At 44.7% G+C, this 12358-nt stretch overlaps 1 long non-coding RNA gene across 1 annotated transcript in view; it reads right to left on the bottom strand.

Annotated features, from left to right (window-relative positions):
• The window catches only part of LOC138565883 (uncharacterized), a 125898-nt gene that overhangs the window by 32146 nt on the left and 81394 nt on the right, over window positions 1–12358 (bottom strand). The gene's annotated exons all lie outside the window — the stretch shown is intronic.

Below are 12358 nucleotides of genomic sequence, written 5' to 3'. Positions count from 1 at the left end.
AATAACAAAGGTATGGCGAGTACGAGGAGACAAGAGAGTGGATAATGTTGTGGTCGACAAGTCTGAAAATGGGACCATCCCTTCCCCCGATTGTCATACAGACCATGTCCTATGACGTCACGACCCAAGCACCCACCGCGAGAGGAATTCGACCCGCTCAATGCTGCCCCAGATGTAAAGATCCACCGTGGCCACGCCCCACACACCCAGGGAAGCTGCGTGTCAATCAAATCACGTGCTGGGACCTCAGGTGGAGCTGACACCGACCATATGGATCAACTCGATTAGAAAGTACCCACAAATACAGCCATTGTTAGAGATGCCATGACGACATAGCCAGCGGACAAGAACACACGTGCACACCAAGCACATTGATTATACATACACCAATCCACACGAAGAACATACTCCGTGCTATGACGTAGAGGACCACTCACACTCACACATGCATCGTTGTTATTTTTCAGATAGGTCAACTACAGCACAGCAGAAACGCAAAACACCAGAAGAGCTTGTGTACATGCTTGCAGACACTTCTTGCCACTAAAACCATGAAGATGTAACCCTGTATATGGACTAATGCATATGAACATCTGTCGCCCCTCGCGACCCCCATATTATGGACTATGTACCGCCACCCATAAGCCAGGCCAAGGTAGGCTGCAAAGACAGAATCCCCAGGCCTGAGCAGCTCAGACAAAGATGCAAGGTGCTGATCACGCAGAACGAACCCTGACGAGAGCCCCACAGCCAAGGCTGCAATGTTGCAATCTACATGCCGTGCTCCCCGTGCCAAGGTTACACCTGCCACCGCTAAACGCTCCTCAGAGCCGAGATACAAATCAAAGGCTCATAATTCCGCTTCAGCCACGGTCTCACAACACGTGACCAGGCCGACCTGATACGATGCCAAGCCCCAAGGACCAGAGAAGCTCTGGGGTCTCACGTCTGGCACACAGACTGCAACAATGAAGTGACAAATTGGACACCGACAGCGATGGGAAAGGCACGTACACCAGCTAATAGTCAGACCTGTCCATTGTCCGCCACTGATACATAGTCATACTTTGCTGCCAGCACCAGGTACAACAGCGATGGTCCCAGGATTGGGGGCTCGCGGGTGGACCAATCAGAATACGAGTGGCTCACCATTGACGCCACTATAGTTTAGCGAATCACTAATTGTCCCCTTGTAACAATTCTCTTGTATCAATCATTAGGGACGGCCCAAGCGTACCACCTGACCCTTTCTCAACCACTAACGTTTTCCTCTATATGTGCCTATACTGACCCTACCACTTGGGGAGCCAACCCGAGATGGCGTTAGGTTTTGGGGCTAGTTCTCCCAGGTGACGCACGTAGTCACGTCATACACCTAGAAAAAGGGCCTGCGAGCCCACTACGAACGAGATGTCTCCTGGATGCCTGTGATCTGAGAGCTTATCCCTGTCTGTTTTGTGCAATAAACAGCAGTAACTCTTTGCTCTTGTGTGTGCCTCATACTCCATTGGGACGCGGGAGGAGTTGGGGCCTCCCCAACCCCAGAGGTCCACGGACGGCCCTGCCGACCCCCGGGAAATTACCCCGACAAGTTGCAAATTATTAATGGTTTGATTTACATTTTATAAAACAATTGATAAGATCCCTGATGTACGGTATAGATAAAGATGTATTTGAACCACCTATACATTTAATTGACATCAGAAAATAGTAATGAGACACCAAAAAAAAAAAGAAATTCATATAATATGGCGTCAAATGCTAATAAAATTAAAGAAAATAAATGAAAAAATAAAATCATCACACAGATGAAGCACACCTCTGCATTATTGTGCAATGTTCCCAGAATCTATCAGTGAAGCAGCCGGCGACTGGCGTCTGGTGGATCTGGGCACCTATTCTATTGTTTTTAGTCTTTGAGAGTTCTAAAGAGGAGAGGGCACGTTATAACGCCTTTGTAGCCTTCAGGGCTGCTTATGGCAAGGTGGGCATGATAGTCTATTTGCTGGGTTATGCCTGAGCTGGACCCAGGGATATACAACGATAGCTTTGAATTATAGCCGGGTTTGAAATTGCTGGGAGCTGTTTAACTCCTGCTTCCACCCTAGAAGAGCCTGGTTAGCTTAAAACCAACAGTTACCAGGATCTATTTTTGGCTCCGCAGGCATATTAGTGCCTTACAAACATGTATATGTAACATTAACCTTGGGTGTTTTAGAATGTAAATAAAGAAGAATGTGGACACATCCTGGACACATTTAAGTATAATGGATCATCCGTAATGGGCAAAAAGTTAAAGTGTGTATATCAAGTGACAGTTAGATTTGCATTGTGCAGGGGCGTGGGAAAGGGGCGGGTCCGCCTGTCAACTGAATAACTTGTTTGAAAGTTATCCCACCTTACTACTCAGTTGAATCAAGGTGGAGAAAGAAGTTCTTGGGAGATACTGCACATGTTTAAAGATGTTGTTTCAAAGGAATTTACGACCACAGATGGTGGTCTGTTTTGTAAAGTCTTTTCATCAAGAAAATTACAATTTCAGAGATACCAAATGTTGCAAGACAGAAGTGAATAGATGCTTTGCACACTGATCATGTTCTTCTACATGTCATAGATACACTTGCAAGGAAAGCCTATCATGAAAACTCCATGATAAATATTGGTGTTTTATTCACTTCAGATAATCTCATAAATGCATAATTTCAAAAGTCTTTTGAACAAGATGAAAGAGATCTGAATGTAATGCTCGACACCTGTAAACTAAGCTTGTAATGGTTGAAACTCTTTTTGCTTAAGGTCGATGAATGGTGAATATCCTGACTGTGACTTGTTTACCTGCAGACATTACTACTAATAATACCAGAACCAGCCAACGTTGTATGAGACAGTGCAGAATTAGGGAATTACTTTTGATTTAATCACAGCATTTATCTCAGATTATGTAGTTAATAAATGTAGAACCTGGAAAAGAGGCCCAAGAGCACTGATTATGAAGGCAAAGATTGCTTTCTGCACTGAACACCTCTTCACATTAGTAGGTGGCACTTAATCTTTAAGTGTAATTGGTTATTTATAACGAGGTTAATGCCCAGAGGTTTCTAAGCACGGAGCCGGGGATCAAACCTGTGTTGCTCTGTGTCATTTTGCTTCCAAGGTGAACGCATTGCCCCTGAGCTATCCTACCGGACCTGTATTTGCAGCATGCCCAGCATGCAATGCAAGCCTTTGGCAAATATTATAAGAAAAAGAGAAAACAGTCGCAATTTACCAATCCCCATGAATGACAAAGTAGAACTACTGATTTGCAGATAGTTTATTTTTAGTTCTCACTTGAGTGACGTTTGCTCACTGTGTCAGAGAGCTAATGAAGATAAATTCAAGAGAAGGCCCTGGTGTCCGTCAGCTGCTCTATTCTGCTTAACCAATGGTTTCTGCTCAAACCTCTGTTACATTAGAGGTCATCTTGTAAGGTCCTCTGGAGCTGTTTAAGCTAGTGAGCAATTTGCAGACTCCTGCTTGAAAGAGGGTGTTTCGGTTTTCTGGTGCTTGGAACAATAATGTGTTTCCCTGTTTTGTGCTGGAATACATTGCGCTTGTGTTGTTCTTATTGGATTTGCTTATAGATGCCTCTGTCTGTGCTGTAAACCTAAATATGAATGAGTTTCTTATTCAAATTGTGGTGCAGAGGAAGGGACTATGAGGCGTCATGAAGTGACATCACTTCACCTGCAAGCCCCAAGTGAACTGGAGGCAGCAGGAGGACCATGTAATCAGAAGAGGGACATCAGAACAAGTAAGGTGGGTCAGACCCCAAATCACAGCGAATAAGGGAAGAAAAGGACACTTGACCACAGCCCATGCACATGGGAGGTGAAGGAAGGCCTCACCAGTAGCAGAGTAGCTGCAGCCCTCAGAGTGCACAGGCAAACAGGAAAAGGAAGCAGATACGCCCAACCCTGGCATCACGCAGCAAGCGCTCACACGTGAGCCGCAGCAACCCAGTTTAGGAAGCGGGAAGAAAGGACACTTTCGATGCTGACCGCCACTAGGCAGCATGTCGGACGAGCAGCAGTCACCTTAATCCAGCGAAGACACCAACCGGTCACCAGGAGAGTCATCAGGAAGGCGAGAGCCACACTTAGGAACCACTACATGGCAAGACTCATGAGAAGGCTCGTTCATGAAGCCATTTGACCCCTACGCAGAGGGTGCCACCCTCCGATGGGAGCTGTGGTTGCAGCAGTTGGAGCTGCACCTCAAGTTGAAGAAAATCATAGCAGCAGAAGAAAAACATACATTCCTCATGCTGAACCTGGGAACACTGGCCCTGCGACTATTCAATGCCCTGCCCAATAGCGGCCCAGAAAATGACTACCAAGTGGCCAAAACAATGCTCAACAACAAATCCAAGGCCCAACTGAATCCAGATTATGAGTGGTTCCAACTAAGTCTGCTGAGGCAGCGACCCTCAGAGAAAATCGACGACTTACACGAAAGAGAACGGGAATTGGCCTGGGATGCAAATTTCCAGATGAGACGTTCTCCGTGCGACAACAAATCATCCATGACATCTCATCCAAAAAGTTCAGGAGAGCCATCCTATCCGAGAAAAACTTGTCCCTGGAACGAATTCTGGAGATGGGACGTCAGAGAGAAAAAATAGACTCTCAGGTAGCAACCATGGAGGTGGCCATGAGTCGGATGCCAATCGATGCAGAAATGGCAACTACAAGCATGGCCGTGATTGACTCGAGAGGAAGCACCAGGCGAAGAGCCCCCATCTTACCAAAATGCCCTACACGTACGCAGCAGTCATGCAAGTGGTGCGGGGGCGCATGCCACAAGGAAGAACTGTGCCCAAAAATCGGAGCAGCCTGTTGCAAATGTGGGAAAATAAATAATGTTGCCTTTGTTTGCATCAGCTCCACGTTTCGGCAAGAGCCTCGTAGGTCACCCTCGAGAGACATCCGGATGCCAAGAAGAAATTACCAAAATAATAGGAAAGGAAAAATAAGAATAGTGTTGTGAGACCAAAGTCCGAGTGACAGCGACACTGCAGACACCGAAGCATCTCCAGAGCAATGCACCAAACATCGGAGGGGGCGGGGTGAGAGAGTTCACCTCATTGCGGCAATGGAATCCCTCGAGAGCACCATAAAAACAAAACAAAGGTCCCAGCCAACATGCACAATACTCGCGAACAGCACACCAACCGGAATGGCCATCAACACTGGGACTACAGTGAAAGTTATGCCTCGGAACAAGTTCAAGACAATCCCATAAAGTCAACAACTGCAGCACAAAACTGTTAGACTATACACATATGGCAGCAAAATCCTCTCCCTGGAAAGGGGTCTTCCAAAGCCAAAGTGGCCTACAATGGAGACTTGTGCCGCACCAGGATATACATCATAGGCACAGAAACACTGTTAACCTGCAAAACTGCAGACAAATTGAAACTCATCCACTTCGCCTTTAATCTGCAGAAGCCTGTCATTAACAGATTACTGGTAAAACATGCAAATCTAGTTAAAGCTGTCAGCTATCTGAATAAAAGGACTGTCATGCTCCACATAGACCCCACTCTCGAACCAAAAGCAGTTTGACACAGGAGAGTTCCCTTCCATCAACCCCTTCTCCTTGCTCTGGTTAAGCATCCATTCTTCAGAGGGTGGATCCTTTTGCTCCTCCGGGTACATTTTCCAGAGCTCTAAAATAGCTAATCTTTTCTCTAATGTCTTCCCCGTGAATGCTGCATGCAGGTATGTGGTCATATGTTGCAAAACTGGTTTCTACAGTGATCCCCTTGTGGCCATGGCATGAACATCTTATCTTCTGTGCCTTTTACCCATTCTGCACTGTACTGTTTGATCTTGGGCCTGTGTTTGGGCAGCATCTTGCACAAATGCATCAGTGGTGTGTCTTCTCCCATTTTGACAAGTCTCAATCGATTGTCTATAATTACCAAGGTTTACAGAAAAGTATGTATCAGAAAAATAATAAATATGAGCGAGCTCCACACTTGCTGCTCAAAGCCTTTTACGTCTCAATAATTTCAATCTATTCTATGATTGGCATACTCTTCGGTCGGTGCCAACAATGACTTAGAATATATAATGACCTTTTGCCCCTAGACAGCACAGCCTATGTCTGCCGTTTCCTTTCAACACTTCTTTAAACATAGAATTTATAAACAGACAAACAGTTGACTTTCACATGCACGTCATGACACCAATATTCACTAGCCCCTAAATTACTCCTTTTCCAGATCTATCTGCGTGTAGCCTATTTTATCCACTTGATTTTGAAATTATTTCTTCTACGTTTCTTAAGCGAGAACTACCAGGCTTTCAGGCGCTATACGCCTCACCTTACCACTTCATCATATATCTTTGACGTTCCTCCGTCATACACTAAAATGACCCCCTGTTACTTATCACTATTACAATCCCCTTTTTTCCTCACACTTTTGCCAGTCTCTTAGTCTACTCAATATTCGTTTTTCAGCTGTAGGCCCTCTGTATCCTCTCCCCTCCCATAATCAGGCCACTGTTGCCTTCAGTCCACTCGGCGCCTGTGGACACCAGGAGGGAATTCGTCAATGAGGGACCCGTCCCACCTGTATCTTCTTTACTTGCAAGATTGACTATTTCGGCCGTACTCCACAAGACACTTTGCGTCCTTCCAGCTAAAGGCTGTAGGGTATCGTATTATCTGAGAGTCTCGAGTCTACTAAATCGACAGACCTCTTATTTCAACCATCCGTCCCGCTACCACTTGAACCCGATAAGGGGTTCTATAAGTCTTTAAGACGAGGTGGCGCTCTTATGGGAAGGATGGGGATGCAGAAATTACTCAAACACCAATAATAAGGTTGACTCAAGAAGTTGGCAAGGTGTTGGCTGTTTTATTAACAATTGTCTAAAACAAGGAGTACAATGGACGTCAGTGGACGTCTCACAGCGAGATCTCAACGATTTACATAAAAAGCATCTTTTTATACTAAACATTCATCATCATTGACGTCATACTATGTGGTAAACTGTAAAAACCTATGTGGGGTTGTGATAGGGTAACAAGGAACATCTACATATACTTTCTATGGGGGTTGAAGTTGTGATTGGGTCTCTACTGTCAGGTGGGAAACTAAGCCCTCCTCTAGTGCAAGTCATCTTCATCGTCACAAAATACACGACAATCTATTGGTTCACAAACTATAGGGCTCTTTGATATGAGGCCCTCTACCATTTGTTGGCATGCTTGTACCCTTCTGGAATATTCCACTCGCTAGCAGCTCACAAGCTGGCACGCCAGGTGCTGGTGGGCTGGTCTTGACCATGCCTTCCCACCCAATTAGCCTAACATCTATCATCACTCTTAATTTCTGTCATTCAATTAGCCTTTGAACATGGCCTTGTAGGCTTCACAACTCCTGGGAATATTAGGGAGTATGAGTATACTCGCATCTTCTTGCCTCAATGTCATCTGCTGGAGTATATTACCATTTAGGTAACATGGCTGGAGACCATGATTCGAGCTTAAATGTAATGTTAGCTGGTATTAAAAGGAATACAATTTGTCACTCATTGCCTCTCAGTTGCACCTTGGCAGGAGTTTGGCTCCTCTCTTGTATTAATTGTATCCTTTGAACAGACAACCAGTTCTCGGCTGCACTAGCCTTCTTGACACTGGGCCAGACAATACTCCTTGATTCTTTCTTGCTCGTCAGCTTTATTTTATTAACTGCAAAACACTTTCAGACTTTCAGTCCATGGGATCCCAGTTTGTAAAACACGATGTGGAACATCCATATTTCTTATGCTTTATATATACATTGGCGGCACTGCTTGCAATCTATTACTATAACTAGCTAGATTCTATGATCACTTTGTCTGCTTGCGTTGCTTGCTCTGTGCAATTGTAAAATGGCTTGCATTTTCTTCCGTGCTCTTCACACGTGTAATCTTCATTTTGCACATAACAGGTTACTCAATAGTTTTACTTCGTCATCAGGTTCTATTTGTTCACCTTACGTTCTTCACTGCTATCCCTTCTCAGCACATCATATTGTGTCATGTGATGTCATCAGCCTGCTCTTTCATTCATTTTCTCTGGTTCTTCAGGGATTTTCTCTAGGAGACTATCAGTTCTTCGTGGATATATAAAGAATGGCTTCCTCAATGGGTACTTTACTTCGAAGGCTGCTTGTGTTATTGGCATCATTACAGGTGTCGCCTTTTTCATAATCTCTGGTTCCCAACATATAGGCAGGTTAGGGGTGGGTTTGGTAGAGACTTTTGGCTCATCCTCTACAAGATATTCTGAAGCCTGATAATATATGGGAAAAATTAATGGTGGGTAACAACGCAAACCTAATAATTCATCTCATAAAATGTTGGCACTTCATCTCCAAATTGCTCGATGAACTGTAAATACCTTCTTTCTCTTTCACTGTATATTGTGTTTTCTTTCTTTCATCATTGTTTTTGTTTTTAACAATAATATAAAAAGTCTATTGACTATATTATACTGACAGTAAAAAAATGAAATTATATCACATTTATTTAAACCTAAGATTATTAGACAGATGAATATGAAATGATATCGAAATTAACTTAAGTGTGTTATTTAAAAATATTATTTGATTTTATGAATATGCTTGTTATATTTAACTTTTGACGTTCATGTATTAAGTTTCTTTTGTAACTAATTCACATCAATAATGATAGAACAATTAAGGAATTATGGGGTTGCAGGCAGCTAAGAGCTTTCCCTGCCAACATTGTGGTTGTGATGTTGCATTGTGAGCAAGATGCAGCATCTTAAGTCAACTTCTGTTGGGGGACACCAATGTTAACGCTATTAGGAGTTTTTCTAGGTCTATCGTGTGTGTGTGTGTGTGTGTGTGTGTGAGAGTAGGAGCTCTGTTGTGTGTGCACATGTACATCAGTCTGTCATGCTTGTTGTGTTTGTTGTGGGTGTGTGTGTGTTGGTGAGCATGCATGTCAATTTGCTGGGTATGTGTTTCTCTGTGTGTGTGCATGTCAGTCTGTCATGTTTGCCATCTTTTTCAGACTGTCATCCTACACTCATTGCCCAACTATCTTTATTGAGAGACGCTTCAACCCCAGGTCTGCTGAACAGAGTGCCATTGTAATGCAATGTCCTCTTATCTGTCAACAATTACTCTCATACTGGCTCTTACTCTACTGATCCCGCCCCTTCTTGCTCACATTTCCTCTCGCTCAGCCTCTCTCACAAGCGCCTCCTCTTGCCCACATCATCACTCACTCTCTCGCGCACAATTGCATTCCCTCTCGCATTTTCTCTTGCACCTTGGTACTGTCCCCTGGCTACCTGTTACCTATAAATGCAAAATACAGTTAATAAGTAATGAAAGGTTTGTGGATACTATATTGACAAATTTGGGTTACGTAGGTTCAATGCTGATTTTTATGCCTTGACATTTTTGTTATGACACTTCCTTAAGAGATTATTGACCAATCCACAACGTCTTGGTTCTGTGTTGTTTGTCAGAGCCAGTTAATAGTGTGGATTTGGAGGGATCTTGTATGTCCTACACCGTCTATCTCTGTCTCGTGCACTACCCTTGTACGGCCAATGGGAGCCCTGTCTCACCTGTATTCAGACAATCTCTGCAGTTCACATGTATGCCCTAGTCTGTATGGTCACTGAGAGCCCCAGCTGACCTGTATTCCAATACACTTCACGTTTATGCTCTACTCTTGCATGGCCAGCAGACGCTGTCTCTCACATGCATTCAGATAACCATTGCACTTCAGGTTTATGCTCTACTCTTGCATGGCCAGCAGACACTGTGTCTCACATGCATTCAGATAACCACTGCGCTTCACGTTTATGCTCTACTCTTGCATGGCCAGCAGCAGACGCTGTCTCTCACATGCATTCAGATAACCACTACACTTCACGTTTATGCTCTACTCTTGCATGGCCAGCAGACGCTGTGTCTCACATGCATTCAGATAACCACTGTGCTTCACGTTTATGCTCTACTCTTGGATGGCCTTCAGAAGCTGTGTCTCACATGCTTTCAGAGAATCACTGCGCTTCACGTTTGTGCTCTGCTCTTGGATTGCCAGCAGCAGACGCTGTGTCTCACATGTATTCAGATAATCACTGCGCTTCACGTTTATGCTCTACTCTTGGATGGCCTTCAGACGCTGTGTCTCACATGCTTTCAGATAACCACTGTGCTTCACGTTTATGCTCTACTCTTGGATGGCCTTCAGAAGCTGTGTCTCACCTGTATTCAGATAATCTCTGCAGTTCACATGTATGCCCTAGTCTGTATGGTCAGTGAGAGCCCCAGCTGACCTGTATTCCAATACACTTCACGTTTATGCTCTACTCTTGGATGGCCAGCAGCAGACGATGTCTCTCACATGCATTCAGATAACCACTGCACTTCAGGTTTATGCTCTACTCTTGCATGGCTAGCAGACGCTGTGTCTCACATGCATTCAGATAACCACTGCGCTTCAAGTTTATGCTCTACTCTTGCATGGCCAGCAGACGCTGTGTCGCACATGCATTCAGATAACCACTGTGCTTCACGTTTATGCTCTACTCTTGAATGGCCTTCAGGAGCTGTGTCTCACATGCTTTCAGAGAATCACTGCGCTTCCCATTCATGCTCTTCCCCTATCATCCTTATTAACCTTGGGTAATCCAGACGTGGAGCTCAGAAAAGCTCAGCTTTACCTCACTGATGAAACATATTTGGTATTGATGTTGGTACTCTTGTTCAGAGGAGAACTGCCTAGCAATTCAGTGCTGTACTGCCCAGGTGGATGGGACCCGACTGATATGAAAATGTATAATTCTTCTCTGTGAAAGGTACAGTGAGATACAATGTGTTTGTAGACCTTCCCGAGTGGGAACCCACAAATAGAATATTTATTTATTTTATTTGTTAAATGTATAAAGCGTGCAAACAGCCCTTAGGCATCGAGACTCTGTTACAAGTGAAGAACTTAGTTACACGAGGCATGGGTCAGACATTGTGGAATCATTGAAAACATCATACATATAGTGCAACCAGGCATAGAGAAATCATTATATACAGATAGACCATAGACAGTATTAGGTGAAGAGCAGTGTCTTGATAGCTTTGCGGAAAGCTAGATGGGATGTTTCAGCTCTTAGGGACAGTGGGAGGGTGTTCCATTGCAAGGCTGCTATGTAAGGGAAGCTAGCGCCGCCTGCTCTGACTCGTTTGATTTTGGGTACAGTGAGCATGTTGGCATACAGCGTTCTGGTTGGTCTGGAGGATGCAGCTCTGTGTATTCTTTGGGTAAGATAGAGGGGGGCAGTTTGATTGACACATTTGTGGGCTAGAGCCAAAGTTTTAAAGAGGACATGCTCTTTGATGGGTAGCCAGTGTGCCTGTTTCCTGGCAGCAGATATGTGGTCCCTGCTGGGGCTACCAATGGCTGTGCAGAGGGTGCTATTTTGGATTATTTGGAGTTTTTCCATATTTTTTACTGACACACCTGCAGCAAGGGCATTGCAGTAGTCGAGTCTGGACCCTGTTATAGCTCTGGCAATGGTGAGGCAGTTTTCCTTGAAGAAGAATGGTCTGGCTGCATTTAACAGCTTGGCCTGGTATGCTGCGGCAGACGCAATGGCGTTGACTTGCCCGGACATAGAGAGGTTTGAGTCTAGGTAAACTCAGAGGGTTTTTACTGTTTCGGAGACTGTGATTTTGATGTTATTGATCATAAAATGGAGGAATTGGTTGTTAAGCTTCTTTAGGGTTTCAGTAGAGCCAATCAGGGGAAGCTCAGTCTTGTCACTGTTGAGGCATAGCCCGTTCATGGCCATCCAGGCTTGAATGGTTATGTATATGTCGTTAAGGGCTCTGGACTCTGACTCATAGTCACCAGTTAGTGGGACTTGTGTATCGTCCGCATAGTTGGTTTAAGAGATACCTAGTGAGTCCAGGATGAGGAAAAGGGGTCTAGTGAATAAGTTGAACAGTGTGGGGGAGATACAGGAGCCTTGTGGGACTCCGCAAAGGATGGTGGTGGGGCAGGCAGAGGCTTTGTCGGCGAAGACTTGTATGGTCCTACCTTGCAAGAATGATGTGATCCAAGAGGGCGCTTTGGGTAAGAAGTGAGCTGTAGATGTCAGGTGGTGGCAGAAGACGTTGTGATCTACAAGGTCAAACGCCGCGGATAGGTCCAAGAGTAGGAGTAGGGCAGGTTTACCAGAGTCCTGAACTTCATCCATTTGGTTTTTCAAATAAAGTAGGGCCATTTCTGTACCGTGCCCAGAGCGAAACCCAGACTGACGAAGAGCCAGGAGGCTGTTGTCC

This window comes from Ambystoma mexicanum, chromosome 2p (genome assembly GCF_040938575.1).
Source record: "Ambystoma mexicanum isolate Mex_15411 chromosome 2p, UKY_AmexF1_1, whole genome shotgun sequence".
Classification (NCBI taxonomy): Eukaryota; Metazoa; Chordata; class Amphibia; order Caudata; family Ambystomatidae; genus Ambystoma; species Ambystoma mexicanum.
This window is presented reverse-complemented; position numbering and strand designations above follow the sequence as displayed.